At 40.4% G+C, this 13,464-nt stretch overlaps 1 protein-coding gene across 9 annotated transcripts in view; it reads left to right on the top strand.

The window, feature by feature from the left end:
- The first annotated feature begins 432 nt into the window (after window positions 1–432).
- The window catches only part of LOC121080339 (erbin-like), a 116,784-nt gene continuing 103,752 nt past the window's right edge, over window positions 433–13,464 (top strand). For 5 of the 9 annotated variants that reach the window (XM_040578269.1, XM_040578271.1, XM_040578272.1 and 2 more), the window contains exon 1: window positions 1,132–1,385. The gene's annotated coding sequence lies outside the window, so the exon portion shown is untranslated. Of the gene's footprint in view, window positions 961–1,131; window positions 1,386–1,541; window positions 1,732–13,464 lie in introns of those variants that run through there. The other 4 variants (XM_040578267.1, XM_040578266.1, XM_040578268.1 and 1 more) reach the window with 3 other exon arrangements.

Raw genomic sequence — 13,464 nt, 5'->3', positions numbered from 1 at the left:
TATCTTCCCCGAGGTCGCTTCTGACACCTTCAGTAGCCCCTCTGCTGCTTCTGTTATCGTGGTTTCTTGCCAGACAGGACGTTCCCATGTTTGGTGTAGCAAGATCACATTGTGGACATGTCTCTTCTTGTTAAATAGGAAGTTCTTAAGACCACCACAATGGGTTCCTTCCTCTTGCTTAACTTGGTTGATCAGCAAATTACCTTTAGTTACTTATTACATCCTAGAGCAGGGGTCCCTCAGTTCCATGAGGTTACCGGGGCAGGAAAGGCTCCGCAGGCACCCGCCACGGCCTGGCCTGGGCCGCCCATCAAGCAGAGGCGGGAGGGTACGTTACGTAGCCCCAGGACACATCCCCAGCGCAGCGCACCACTCCCACCTCTCCCGGTTAGCTCTCCCAGGCCCCCACCGCCCCCTCACGCTCACGCCCCCGCCCCTTCCCTGCCTTTTGCCCCGCGGCCCCTTTCCTCCGCGCCAATACTCCCAGCTCCCACCTTGCTCCATTCCTCAACAGCGTACTCCCGCCCCCCACTGAGCGTCATTGGCTGCAGTGGCCCGTTCCTCACGACGCTCCTGGTTCGGGATTGCCTCCGCTGCTACTCAGATCCTCATCAGTGCAGGGAGAGCGGAAGCTAGTGAGGCCTGGCAGCGGCGGCATCCGCTCGTTCATTTCCTCCTTCTGTTGTGATCGGTGTGGGCGTGATCGCTGCGCGTGCCCGCTCCCGCTCCTCACCCTCGCCGCTGCGGTACCTCCCCTAGCCTGGGTGACGGTGTGCGCTGTGGCGTCTTCTTACCGTCCCCGTTCCTTCCCGCCCAGGGTATTTCTCTACTCCATAGTTCTGCCGTCTCTCCAGGTCCCCGCTGAGGCCGGGGAGGGGAGTGGGAGGCTGAATCGGAGGGAGCAAGAGGGAAGCGTGCGAAAGAAGGCGGGGAGAGAGGGCGGCAGTGCGGGCAGGTGAGGTAGGAAGTCATCCCGCTCCCCTCAGGCTTGTAGGCGGCATTGCGCTCCCGGACAGCGCGGTTCGGGGTGAGGAGTTGGGGGTGGAGTAGCAACGCTGAGCGCGCTGGGGAGGCAGGCGGGCGAAGGGCGGTGGCGGGTGGTTGGGTGGCGGGGAACGCTGCGGTCTTGACGCCGGGTATTATTTCAGTCGGGCGGCAGTGGAGCAGACCCCGATGCTGCCGGCGGCAGGGGCCGGGAGGAGCCCGGCTCCTCTGGCGTCCTCGCACGTCGCACGCTCCGCAACCACCCCCGTCCTTGTCCAAAGCTGTTGCTTCCTCCTCCCCCTTCCCCTTTAACGAGAAGAAAATTCGATTTGATTTAATATATTTCCTTGGGGTCGGAAGAAACTCCTGCCTGCTGAACCTGGTTTAGGTGCTTGACAACGGTAAATTAAATGGTAAAGGCTTGGGGAGCAGCAGCAACAACAACCGAAAAGTCCTTCCTCTGCTAAGGAAGTGGGGAAAAAGGAAGTTTACTCTTCGCTTTGATATCCTGGTTTTGGGCTTTATCTTTTTGTGTTTTCTGCCCTGTGTAGTTTAGCTGTCCTTTGTGTTTCTCTCTCTCTTGCCGAAATGCTGTTTCTATGGACCTAATCATGGAGGTTGAAGAAAGAGTCTGGGGAGATCGAAAGTTTTTAAGCTCCTCAGACACAGAAGTTTCTTTGTTCATTTTTAACTGAAACTGATGGACTCTGTGACCGTACTTCAGTTCCTTCCCTTCCGAAATGATCGGTAACCCTGCAAGTATAATTAAGCTCTTACAAAATAAGAAAGTTGTAAAGGAGGTAGTCTCTTTTATTTAATCGAAAGATCTTGAGGCTTGGCGCTCCCTGTATTTGCCTTTCACTTTGTTGGTCTTTCACTTTGTGTTCTGGAATATCTAGCTGGTCGTCTTCAAGATAGCTGTTAAATTTCTTTATGAAAATGTACCCTCGTATTCCTCTGCAAATGTCGTTTTTCCTCTCCACTGCTGCCACCACCTCTCTTTCTCCCCTCTACCCTATCTCTGTCCTTAAGATGACGAGTTGGACTGCATATTTTTCAGCTTGTATAGGAGAGATCTGTGTTGTATTTTGATCCTTGCACGTTTATCTTAACCTCCATTTTTTTTTTTTTTTTTTAAAAGCAAGCTAGCTAGTGGTCTGACTTATTAAAGGTATATGTAGTTGAACCTCTGAGTTAACATGGTGTTTGGTTTTGGTGACCACTTTCTCCTTTATCATTTTTTTTAAAGGAGTTTTGTTTGAAGCCGTTGGAGGGGGAAACTAAATGCAAAGTTTTGATGTAAGGTTTTGTACTGTTGGTGCTTGTTATGCCAACTAACTAGTTGTATGTAGTGAATGCAGTATTACTCACCACAGATTCATTTCACATGCGTCAGAGGCAGTTATTGGTTAGGTTTTTTTCATGAAGGCGAGGAATTTCTTGTACTGTGAACTTTAAAAATGAGCCAGAAGCCATAGTTCTGTGCTAGCTTATTTAAATTTTTGTTCCTGTTTGACAAACTCAAAAGCAGCATGTTGGTCAGATAGGATGTGTGTGCTTCAGTCTCTCAAGTGTCTGAGATGTGTTGGTATTTGTGAGACTCGAACAAAGTAATTTTATGCAAATTTTTTTAACACTCCTACATATGTAGTTCTTTAACAGCACCAAGTAACGTAGTGTGTGAGGAAAGTTATTAATCCAGCTCCATCTGTTTGATATAGTGTGAGGAAAACAAATTAACGTTTAACTGACCTAAATTGGCTTCTATGGCTGATAAGAAGTAAATGATTTAGCTTGCAATTTATAGACTTACCTTTCTAGGCAGCAATAAAGGTTATTTTTAGTAGACATCTGAAAGGGCTGAACAAAATAAATGGCAGTGAACTTCAGTTTCCTTATATGGCTGATGCTTGGCAGAAAAGCAATGAAGTCTAAATGGGGTAATCCTTTTACAAAGAATGATCACTTTCCAAAGCAGTCTGAATGATCACTTTCCAAAGCAGTCTGAATGATCACTTTCCAAAGCAGTCTGAATGATAACTTGAGGTTGGTTTGTGTTAGGTTTTGGGTTTTTGTTTGTGGTTGGTTGTTTTTTTTTTTTTTTTGGGGGGTGGGAGGGGGAGGTTTGTAGCAATGACAAATTTAGTTGTAAACCTTATGTTCTTAATGGATGCAATTTTTTGTTTCTTTTTAGACCTTTTGCATTTTTCATGATGCACTTGATATTTTTCAATGTTGTGTAGAAGAATAGATCCTTTTAGTGGAGCCACAACTTTTTACGTCGGTGTCTTGTCACCATGGTAGCTGTGGATAAAGCCATTTGTAATGTTTAAAATGTAATTCAGTACTGCTTTTACAGCTAATGGTTATATTGTAGAATTCCATTCATGTCATTAATATAGTTTAGGAGTTATGAAGGAGTGCGTTCTTTCTTGAGATGAACTGTCTCCACTAAAAATCAAGATGACGTTGATAGTCATATTATGAATAAAATAATTTAAGTATACATATGGTAGCTCATGTTGTTTGAAACAACACTTTCATAGGTATGTGTTGATTGATTAGGGAAATATTCTTTTGACCTGGCTGTTTCTTGTGCGTGAATTAAATTAAACTCATATAAACATTGGTAATTTTAAGTAGGTATACTTGCAAAGAGAAATTGCAGCATATGGCATACTATGGAGTATGATTATCATGAGAATGATTTTCATATTAGTATAAATATGAATAGACTTGTCTTATGAATAAGCTGCCGAGTAGATAATGTTTGGTATAAATGCAGTACTCAATAGGGTATCTGTTTGCACATCACATTCATATAGAATGGATTAGGGGACTCTATGGAGAAAGTGTTATTGATTGAAAGTTGCCTAGTGTATTAAGCTGGTGGTATAAGAAAACAATGTTATGGTTTGTCTTCAGTGGAATTTGTTTAGAGTCTGTGGTCCTAGGCATAGAGTGCAATGCTTGGAACATCAAAGCTAAGGGAAGGCTTGCACACGTGTAACATACATTAAAGGTACCATGTTACTGTAGGTTCTAAAAATAGAAGGGGATGGAAGCAAATTCCTCAACTCAGCTTTCCTGTAGGAGTGTAATGAATCATTGGCTGTCTGCTTTGTTTTCTTGTTTTGTTGTCGTCCTTCCTGCTCCCAAGCAAAAAGGAAAATCTTCTAGGGAAAATGTTACATAAAGATTAAATGTTTGATATGTCATCTTTTCTGTAGATTCTCCCTATGGAATAACCTAATCTGCTAAAGGAGGGTCTGACATTTACTCCACATAGAGGAATTACAAATCTAACCTATTCTGAATGAGTAACTAGTTGAGTTGATGGAAAAGCTACTCTTATGGATATGTGTCATGGTTTAACCCTGGCTAGCTTCCCCTAGTTTATATACCCAGCATGACACCATATGGTATGGAATACCTCTTTGGGTAGCTTGGGTCACATGTCCTGGCTATGTCCCCTCCCAATTTCCAGTGCCCCTCCAGCCCTCTCGATGGCAGGGCCCAAGGAACTGAAAAGTCCTTGACTTAGTATAAACATTACCCAGAAACTATTAAAAACATCAGTGTGCTATCAACATTGTTCTCATACCACATCCAAAACACAGCACTGCACCAGCTACTAGGAAGAAAACTAGCTCTATCCCAGCTGGAAGCAGGACAATATGAAAATAGTATTCCTATGTGAGTATACAGATGTTGATAGGTGATATAGGTAGTTAAATGTGAATTATCTAGAAAATGAAGATTTAGAAGCCTCACTATTTTACCTTTGTCAACTTTTAGGTAAAACAAGATGTCAGACAACACTTTTCACATCAGAATGAAAACATTAAGGGTAACGTGTTTATCAGTTTATGTAGTAAATAGTCCATAAATAATTTTTTTTTCACACTTAAGTAAGTGCAATATTTGTGGTAACCTATTAAAGTACTAGCTTAGTGTCTTTGGAACTTAGTGTTAGGAACTTTAGTGTTGTGGGTAACTTGTGAACAGTTCTGTGGCTACTCACATGGCAGACTCTAGTCCACTTCTGGACAAGAAATACTTTTTTTGGCAGGGTGGGAGCTTGTCAAAGCTTCAAACATGGATTTACCGTAATCCTTACAGTTCTCTTCATCTTTTGGAGCAGCTGCAGTGTGCCACTGCAGTTTCCAACTGTGAAGGTGGCACGCAGAGCCTGCTGTATCAACACAGCTGGCACATGATCTCCTGCTGAGTAAATATCAGTAAAAATTAGTGGACCTAAATAATACTGCCTAGGATGCTTCAGTAATAATTAACTGTTAAGCAGTTCTACTGAGCTTAAGATCATAAGGGAACAGGTGATACAGAGAGAAACTTGACTGCTGTAATGACAAGATTGGTATGGGGTTTTCTGAAGGGGTTTTTTTGTTGTAAAAAAAATTGCTGAAATACAGCCTTTCTAATTAAGAATACAATGTTCATGTATTGTGAGTAAAACCTTATAAATGTTAAGTTTTGAGAGTGAGGATGCTGATTTAGGAGAGATTTATAAATTTCATCTTCTGCGTAAGAAAAATGGAAAAAGTTAATATTGTTACGCTGGAATTGATAGTATTTTTATTATATGGCAATTAGGATAATTTTCTTCTTTCTGCTGTTCTTCCTCATTAGTTACCAGTTTTTTTTTCAAGTACTTCTATGATGCTTAAATTTCAATGAGCATTTGGCTTATTACTCTTTGTTTAGTTTCACCTGTACTTCCCCTGAAGGTGATACAGGAGCATGATATTTCAACATTAAATTGCACCTTCCACCTTTAAAAATACATTGTGACTTTGGATGATTGAGAAATAACACTAAACAAACCTCTTCATTTTAATGAAGCCAAACTGAAGTGTACTTATGTTGGAGAACATCAGCATTGTGACTAACTTCCCTAAGGTAGTTTAAGTTGAAAAGTAGATTAGTTCTGTATCCAGAACTAATTTGTAGATACTTGATACTAAGTGATTGTTATATATAGGAACAAGGAGTGATAAGTAAGCGGAGTCTGGGGACAATATGAACTATCTTGGCTGCCGTGGCTGTCCTGGAAGTTGTAATAATGTCAGAAGCCTCTAGAGTTTCTTGCATTTGAAGGCTGAATCTTGTTAGAAAAGATAGTGTGTACTCTCCTCCCCTCTTTATCCCCTTCGGTAGATAATGAATAGGATAAGCCATACTTTTCTGTCCTATTTTTTGGCATGGCCAAGAAAATGTTAGTTAACAAGTCTTTTGCACAACTTTGTTGATTAAATAAGGTGGGGGAATGCTTTGTGCTTTTCTCTGTTCCATATCTCTCCAATGATTAGCCACAGTATAGACCCTAAAGATTACTTATGATAGTAAGGACAACTTCTGTCCCTGTAAATAGTAAAGCTACCAGAAAGAAGGTGATTCCAAAATGCACAACTTTTTTATAGCTTCTCAGTTTTAAAATATCCAATATTATATACCCTCAAATCTTTTGTAAATAGAGCTATGGCTTCTGAAACTTTTGTTTCACACTTTTGCATAATTTAATTCTGCAAGTATAAAGCTATGTTATATGCAAAGTAAAACTATTAAAAGCAAACATTCTTTCAGATTCTCTTATTTAGATGAACATTGTGAGAATAATAACTGGAAGAAACTGCAAATCTGTATCCTCAGAGTGATCAGTTAAGAATTCACTAGGTACATGAGCTCCCTTTCCAATCACAAAAGTTTAAGTACACTGAATTCTCCAGGTTTGTATAGTTCAACATGTACAGTGCTATGCTTCATGTCTTGTAGACCCCATCATGAAGTTGGCTGGGGTGGAATGAGCAGAGATGCATAAACATGGTCTGGGTAGTGAGTTGTCTGACTATTTTAGATTCTCACACTTCCAGTGGAGGAGACTGCAGCTATTTGAGTAAAATTTCCTTTCTAGGAACAGCTAGGAAGGAAATACTTTTTTTTTTTTTGTGTGTCCAGCTTTGTGTTCTCTTGAACTTCAAATTGTACTTCTGAAGTAGATGCTTGGGGTGTAGTTGTCTTTCTGTGAGTTTTTAGTGCTCAGTGTCTGCTACTTGTGTCAGTTGTCTGTGGCTAGCTTTAGGAGTAAAGGAGGTTTGAAGTATTACTAAAAGTTACAAATACTTGAAGTAAAACATTTCTAAAACAACTTTAACTTGAAGTGGATGGTATCTCCCTCTAAAGTGGCCAGGGGCTTATTCTCCTTGGTGGGGAAATCTCCAATGTTAATAACTGAATTAAAAATATTTGAAGTTCTATTAGTTTGTTAAAGGTAGCTGCAGAAGGGTGGTTGAAAAACAGTACCTGTCTTGGTGTCTGACATATTGTGCTTTAAGTCTTGCTGCTGCCTTTAGAGCCTTTTCATCAGGTTTCAGCTCTAGTTGGCATGGGAAGTTCCTGTAGCACCTGTGTAGGGACAGTTCTGGAAGAAAAGTTTCATGTTCTTCCATAGTCCTCTGTCCCCTAATTGTGGGGTCTAAGTTTAGTACAGTTGCAGAAATTCTTCAGCCTTCCTTGTCCTCCTTGTCTTTGGAGTTTTTCAGTACATATCTTCTAAAACTTTCAAAGCCTCCTAGGATGGAGAGGAGAGGGCATAGATGCTTCAAGTTGCATCAATACATCTAAACAAATGTCTGAACTGCAGTGCCAGATGCCTATGAATGTCAGTCATAGGTTCAGTCATCCAGAATTACTATGGATATAATTTTAAGTGTTTGGATGGTGGAAAGTGTTTCCAGGCTTGTCTGGAAGATGTGTGGGAGGCTGTAAAGAAACTGTTTGAGAACTGCAGTTCTTTTTCCCCACGTGTGACTGTAGTCATCCTGGAATTAACCCCCTTGAGGGGAGAAATGATAGTTTAGATGATGATCCCAATTGTCAGCAATTTGATCAATTACTGCAGGTCTTCCGTCTTTACTTTCAGGTAACCCTGAAGATAGGATAGAGGTTTATATTTGAAACTGGGTATCAGAGAACTCTTAAATAATTATATTAATGTAAAATATAGTGTGTGTGGGGTTTCCTCTGGGGAAATGCTATACTCTAATAATCTGCATGTGCTTATGCATGCTTGTGGTTAAAACAAACAAAAAGCTTGGCTGCAGAAGCATTTACAAGATTGAGGCCTGGTTTTTTCAGTAAAAGTAGACTGAAAAGTATGGCAGTCTCTTTCACGACTTAAATGCTCTGTAAATATTCACCTTCCATACTTATGCTACAGAGTATTACATGCAGGTGTTGAATTTACTTAGTTTCTACTTTGGCCACACTGGTAGGTGTACCTGAAGGAGGCGATGGATGTGCAGACAGCTGTTCATGTGCCCTGATAGCCTGCTGCTGGTCCATTTGCTTGCTGTGGCAAATTAATCTGTGGTGACCGGGAATGTCAGCTTGGTAGTTAGCTCCTTTTAGGAGAATGTAGTCATTTTGGGTTACTTCTGGTCACATAATCATATGTGATGTTAACCCTCGAGCTGCAGGTCATTTAAATTCTGAGGTGTTTTATAATTTTTTTTGGTTGGCAATAAAGTTCATTACTGAGGAAGAACATTCAAAAGTTAACAGCTTTCTGATTCATAGGTATCCAGCCTCTATATAATTTTAGTTGTGCTTTAGTAAACCTAGAATAAATAATCATGTATAAGTAATGAAGAATGTTCATTAATTCTTTAGTCAATATCTTTTTTGGGGAGGAATTACAGGCAGAGGGAATCAAGCGAAGAATGCTAGAAAATAATATTTGGAATAAACCTAGAATTTTACTTTAAGGTCACTTTTGTTGGTTCACATATGGATGTTGGAAAACTATTAAAAACAAGGTAAAAATCAAGGACTGATGATTATATCTGAGTTTCCATCCTTTCTGGGAATGTGACAGGAAGGGGAAATCAATTGGAACTCTGAATTTGGCAAACCATCCAGCTCTGATTCTGATAGATAAGATCAGAGATTTAATATGGGAGAAATGATCAGAGCTTTACTATTAGTATACTATTATTTAATTGTAGTGCATCTTATTTGTGCCTTTTATTTTAGGATACTTTTTTCTGAATGATGCTTTCTGGGGAAGGGAGCTTTCTATGGCTATTAGAAAATCCTGTTCTTCCCACGTATTGTTATTAATGTAGACTTTAATGTTTTGGGTCCAGTACCAGAGGTTTAATCTAAATAAAAAAGTAAACAATAGAAATACTATAAAAACATAGAATCATTTAGGTTGGAAAAGACCTTTGAGATCATAAAGTCCAACTGTTAATCCAGAACTGCCAAGTCTACCACTAAACCATGTCTCTACATGCCATATCTATGCATTTTTTTTAAACACCTTCAGGGATGGTGATTCCACCACCTCCCTGGGCAGCCTGTTCCAATGCTTGACCATCCTTTCAGTGAAGAAATTTTTCCTAATATCTAATCTAAACCTCCTCTGGCACTTGAGGCTGTTTCCTCTTGTCCTGTTGCTTCTTATCTGGGAGAAGAGACCTCCTCCCCGCTTGCCTACAGCCTCCTTTCAGGGAGTTGTAGAGAGCAATAAGGTCCCCCCTGAGCCTCCTCTCCACACTAATCAACCCCAGTTCACTCAGTTGCCCCTCATAAGACTTTTGCTTCAGATCCTTCACCAGCTTTGTTGCCCTTCTCTGGACACGCTCCAGCACCTCAATATCTTCCTTGTTTGGTTTTGGGCCCTTCACTAAACAGTATTCAAGGTGCAGCCTCACTAGTGGCGAGTACAGGGGGACAGTCACTTCCCTAGTCCTGCTGGCCACGCTATTTCTGATACAAGCCAGGATGCTATTGGTGGTCTTGGCCACCTGGGCAACACTGCTGGCTCATGTTCAGCTGCCTGTCAACCAACACCCCCAGGTCCTTTTCTGCCAGGCAGCTTTCCAGCCGCTCTTCCCCAAGCCTGTAGCGTTGATGGACTTAAAATAGATTTTGATAGACTTAGATGAGAATAATTTACTCTTAGATTTGTATTTATCTGGGCGAGCTCCTCTTTTTCAAGGAGCATTTATTTTGTCTTGCGGCAGTGAAGCGAAGCTTAAGTGCTGAGGATCATGGCATTCCTGTGTGCTTTTAGCAATGCTACTCTTGCTAGAGAAAAGCAGTGGAGCAGGCAAACTTTTCTGTTGGATTTTCCTGTGAGAAATCTGTGGGAGTGGTATCGTCAAGATTTCGAATGTCCTGTAGTCTTTCACAACCTTAGTGTTACTGAATTGTTTTTTGCAGCAGTCTGTGATGCCTTAAGGGAAAGATTATGGCCCTGCTGATGGAGCAGGTTAAAAGAAAGTGTTATGGGATGGGAGAGAAATAAGTCTTTAATCACTGGTTTTTTTTCTTGTCCTTTTTTTTTTTACTTCACTTTACTACAGTGTATACTGTAGTTCCATTCCTTCAAGCCTTTTTTAAATGTAAAGCATTGCTTTGTAGGCAAGTAATTGACTTCTTGCAAAAATACGTATAGCACTTAGCACTTGCTGAGCAAGAATGTCCTCCACTTAAGACCACATCCTGCAAATATTTCTTCGTGTTGTGCATTGAGTTCAGAACTGAAACTGCTGATGTAATCACTGTCTGGAGTATAACTGTTTACTAACCTGACTGAGTATCTTTGCTGTTTCTTAGTTGCCTGAAGTACCTGTAGGACTGAGAGATTTGGCATGGTTAATTTCTGTTTAAATTGTTCCCTTGACCCCTCCTCAAACTTCTTGTCTTTACTGGTTGATTCTTTTTGATACTAAGAGAAAAAGATCAATAACAAAGTTATCACCTTTAATTTAAAGAAGTCTTAATTTAGAAAGACCGTGACTGAATATATAGTCTTGGAATCTCCTGAATTTACTTCAACAGTAGGCAGTATGCTTCCTCCTCTCTTCTTCCTGTGTGGGTCCTTTGCTTCATTTGTGAAGACTTGGTACTGAGAGTCAGTGAGTGAGTTGATTAACAAGCTGATTAATTAGGAAAAAAACCCACCTCAAAACTCCCCCAATATCTTGCAGGATTAGTCTTTTTGGGTCAGTTGCTGATCATGCTCATGGTGTGTTTAAGCAAACCCTAGACTTAATAAAAGGCAGGTGTGAATAGGGGAAAGCAGGGCTTGCTCTTTCTTTAGTGGTCTCTAGTTTAGATTAAGCACAATGGGAATTCACTTGCTTTTTGAGTTCCAGTTGCCAGGTTAGAGTATTCTTACTCAATCACAGTAAATCTAAACTTTTTCTTCATCACTGATTTGTTCCTTAGTAATCATTCCATAAAAATCAAAAGTGCAGTTAAAAACTGGAATGCTTACCCAGTTATGTCTCTTTTTGGGGCAGATATAAAGTGTACTGCTCTCTATCTTTCCTGCTTTTTTTTGCCATATGCATGTTGACTTCTAGACTTTGGACAGTAGACTGGGAATTTCATGCCTATCTAAAATAGTTTGTAATTGCTGTATTGATGGGAAATAACAAACTGCAGTAAGAACTGAAATTGGGAAAGGAGTGGGGAGCTGCTCGGTCCTTTGTTGCTGAGGGCATTAAGTAGTGTTTGGTTTTGGTTGGGGTTTTTTGTTTTTTTTTTCTCCTTCCCCTGCAAGCTACCTTCCAGAGTACTTGCTTTTCAGACTTTTGTACCTAGTTCCTTTAGTTCCTAGGGATTTCTGGTGGCTTTATATTTTTGATTGTCAGTAGGGATCTCTTGATTGAAATGTGTAGGTCAACAGTGCTTGCATGTGGGATGCTCTGCTTTCAAGTTAGACCCCAAGGCTACTGTGAATGGAAAACTGACAAGTGATGGGCAGTTGGTGTGATTAGTAAACAAGTTCATATATTATGTATTGTCACTAGTAGAATGATGCAATTAGAAATATCTGTAACTGATAATGTGGAGTGACATTATTATATTTTACTCTTTAATCTTGGATGGGTAATGCAGAACTACCTTCAGTTGTGGAGGGATTAAAGGTGTAACATAATTTAGGAGGCAGGGGATGGAAGAACAGGAGGCATTTAGTTTCATAATCCTAAAATCTGGGAAATTTACCACACTGGTGTGAAGGTGTCTTGTGACTGTGCCGTGGGGCCATGTACACTTGGCTGTCCCGCACTCATAAAGTGCGGGTAACAAAATTACTGGTCCTTTTCTCATCTCTCCCTGAAAACTGGCAAAAGGTAGACAGAAAAAAAAAATATTCTTGCTTTGATATCAGCATTTTAAGACTCTTTAATACTGTGCTTCTAAAGATTAGAGTGGGAGCGATGTGGAAAAGCACTAGTGAGTAGTTGTCCCATAATGGAGGAAAGTATCCCAGTTCCTATAGTCTCAAGTAAAATTAACTTCTTGATCTGAGTTTACATTGCTGTTTCCTGTAATGAATTTTAGAGGCACTGTATGACGAATACTCAAGTTGTGTACATTGTTTTCCTTCTTCAGTCATGCCAGTATTGGTGACTATTACTTCTGCAAGAGAAGCCTTGCTGTATGTTGCCTGCTTATTGGAGTGGTAATGTGTCAAATAGCTTATCTGCTTAAGGATGTTTTTAAAACTTTCTCATGCCAGTAGTTGTCTATTTGTATGTCCTGCTCCTTAATCTGCAAAATAACTGCTTATCTTCTGGTTGACTGATAAGTATTTCATGTAGCACATCAGAGGAAATAGTGATTACTTGAAAGATAATTTCTTTTCTTATGGTGCTAGGATGGAAACAAAGCTCAGCAGAATATATTAAGTCCCAAATTACTTTGAATGTTATATTCAAGAAGATAACTAATGTGTCTTTCTTTCAAACCATGTAGTATAGGGATTAACGTATGCAGGATCTGGAGACAGTGAATTCTTTCCTTAAGGTGGTTTCCAAAAGGATATCTTCTGCATATTTGAGAGGAATTATAAAAAATGCATTCACAGTCTAGTTAAGAAATAAAAACCAAAGTGTCTGTTGACCTTGCAAATGAGCATGAAATAATTGAACTTTTTTCTTTCCCTCACGTGTCTACTTAATTTGTGATAGTCTATCTGTAATAATCTAGAGCATGGTAAATAGGAATTGACCCTGAACCTAAGTATGTGTTTGGGTTTTTGGGTGGGGTTTTTGGGTTTTGGTTTGGGGTTTTTTTGCATAACTTCATGTTTGTATTCCTCCCTGTTGTGGTTTAACTCCAGCCAGCAATTAAGATAGTGTGTGGTGTTGGATTGTTGTATGTTGAAGCCAGTTCTGATTCCATTACTGCTGCACTGGTCTGGTCTCATCAAAGTTCATTCTTTAATAATGTGGTGATCGAAAGGGAGTCAGGTTCAGATCCCCAAATCCAGAGTGGCAGAGATGGGTGCCACAAGGTGCTCAGTGCGGCAATGGGCACATAGCTACCATAGAAGTGATAATATACAGTGTTGTATAGCAATTCACATCACAATTCGGTTCATTGGCTATTCTCACCCAGAACCCTTGAGACACACATCAAACTTCCCTATCTTCCCACATT

The sequence above is a fragment of the Falco naumanni genome, chromosome W (genome assembly GCF_017639655.2).
Source record: "Falco naumanni isolate bFalNau1 chromosome W, bFalNau1.pat, whole genome shotgun sequence".
Taxonomy (NCBI): domain Eukaryota; kingdom Metazoa; phylum Chordata; class Aves; order Falconiformes; family Falconidae; genus Falco; species Falco naumanni.
The sequence above is the reverse complement of the archived record's forward strand: the minus strand, read 5'-3'. Positions and strand labels throughout refer to the sequence as shown.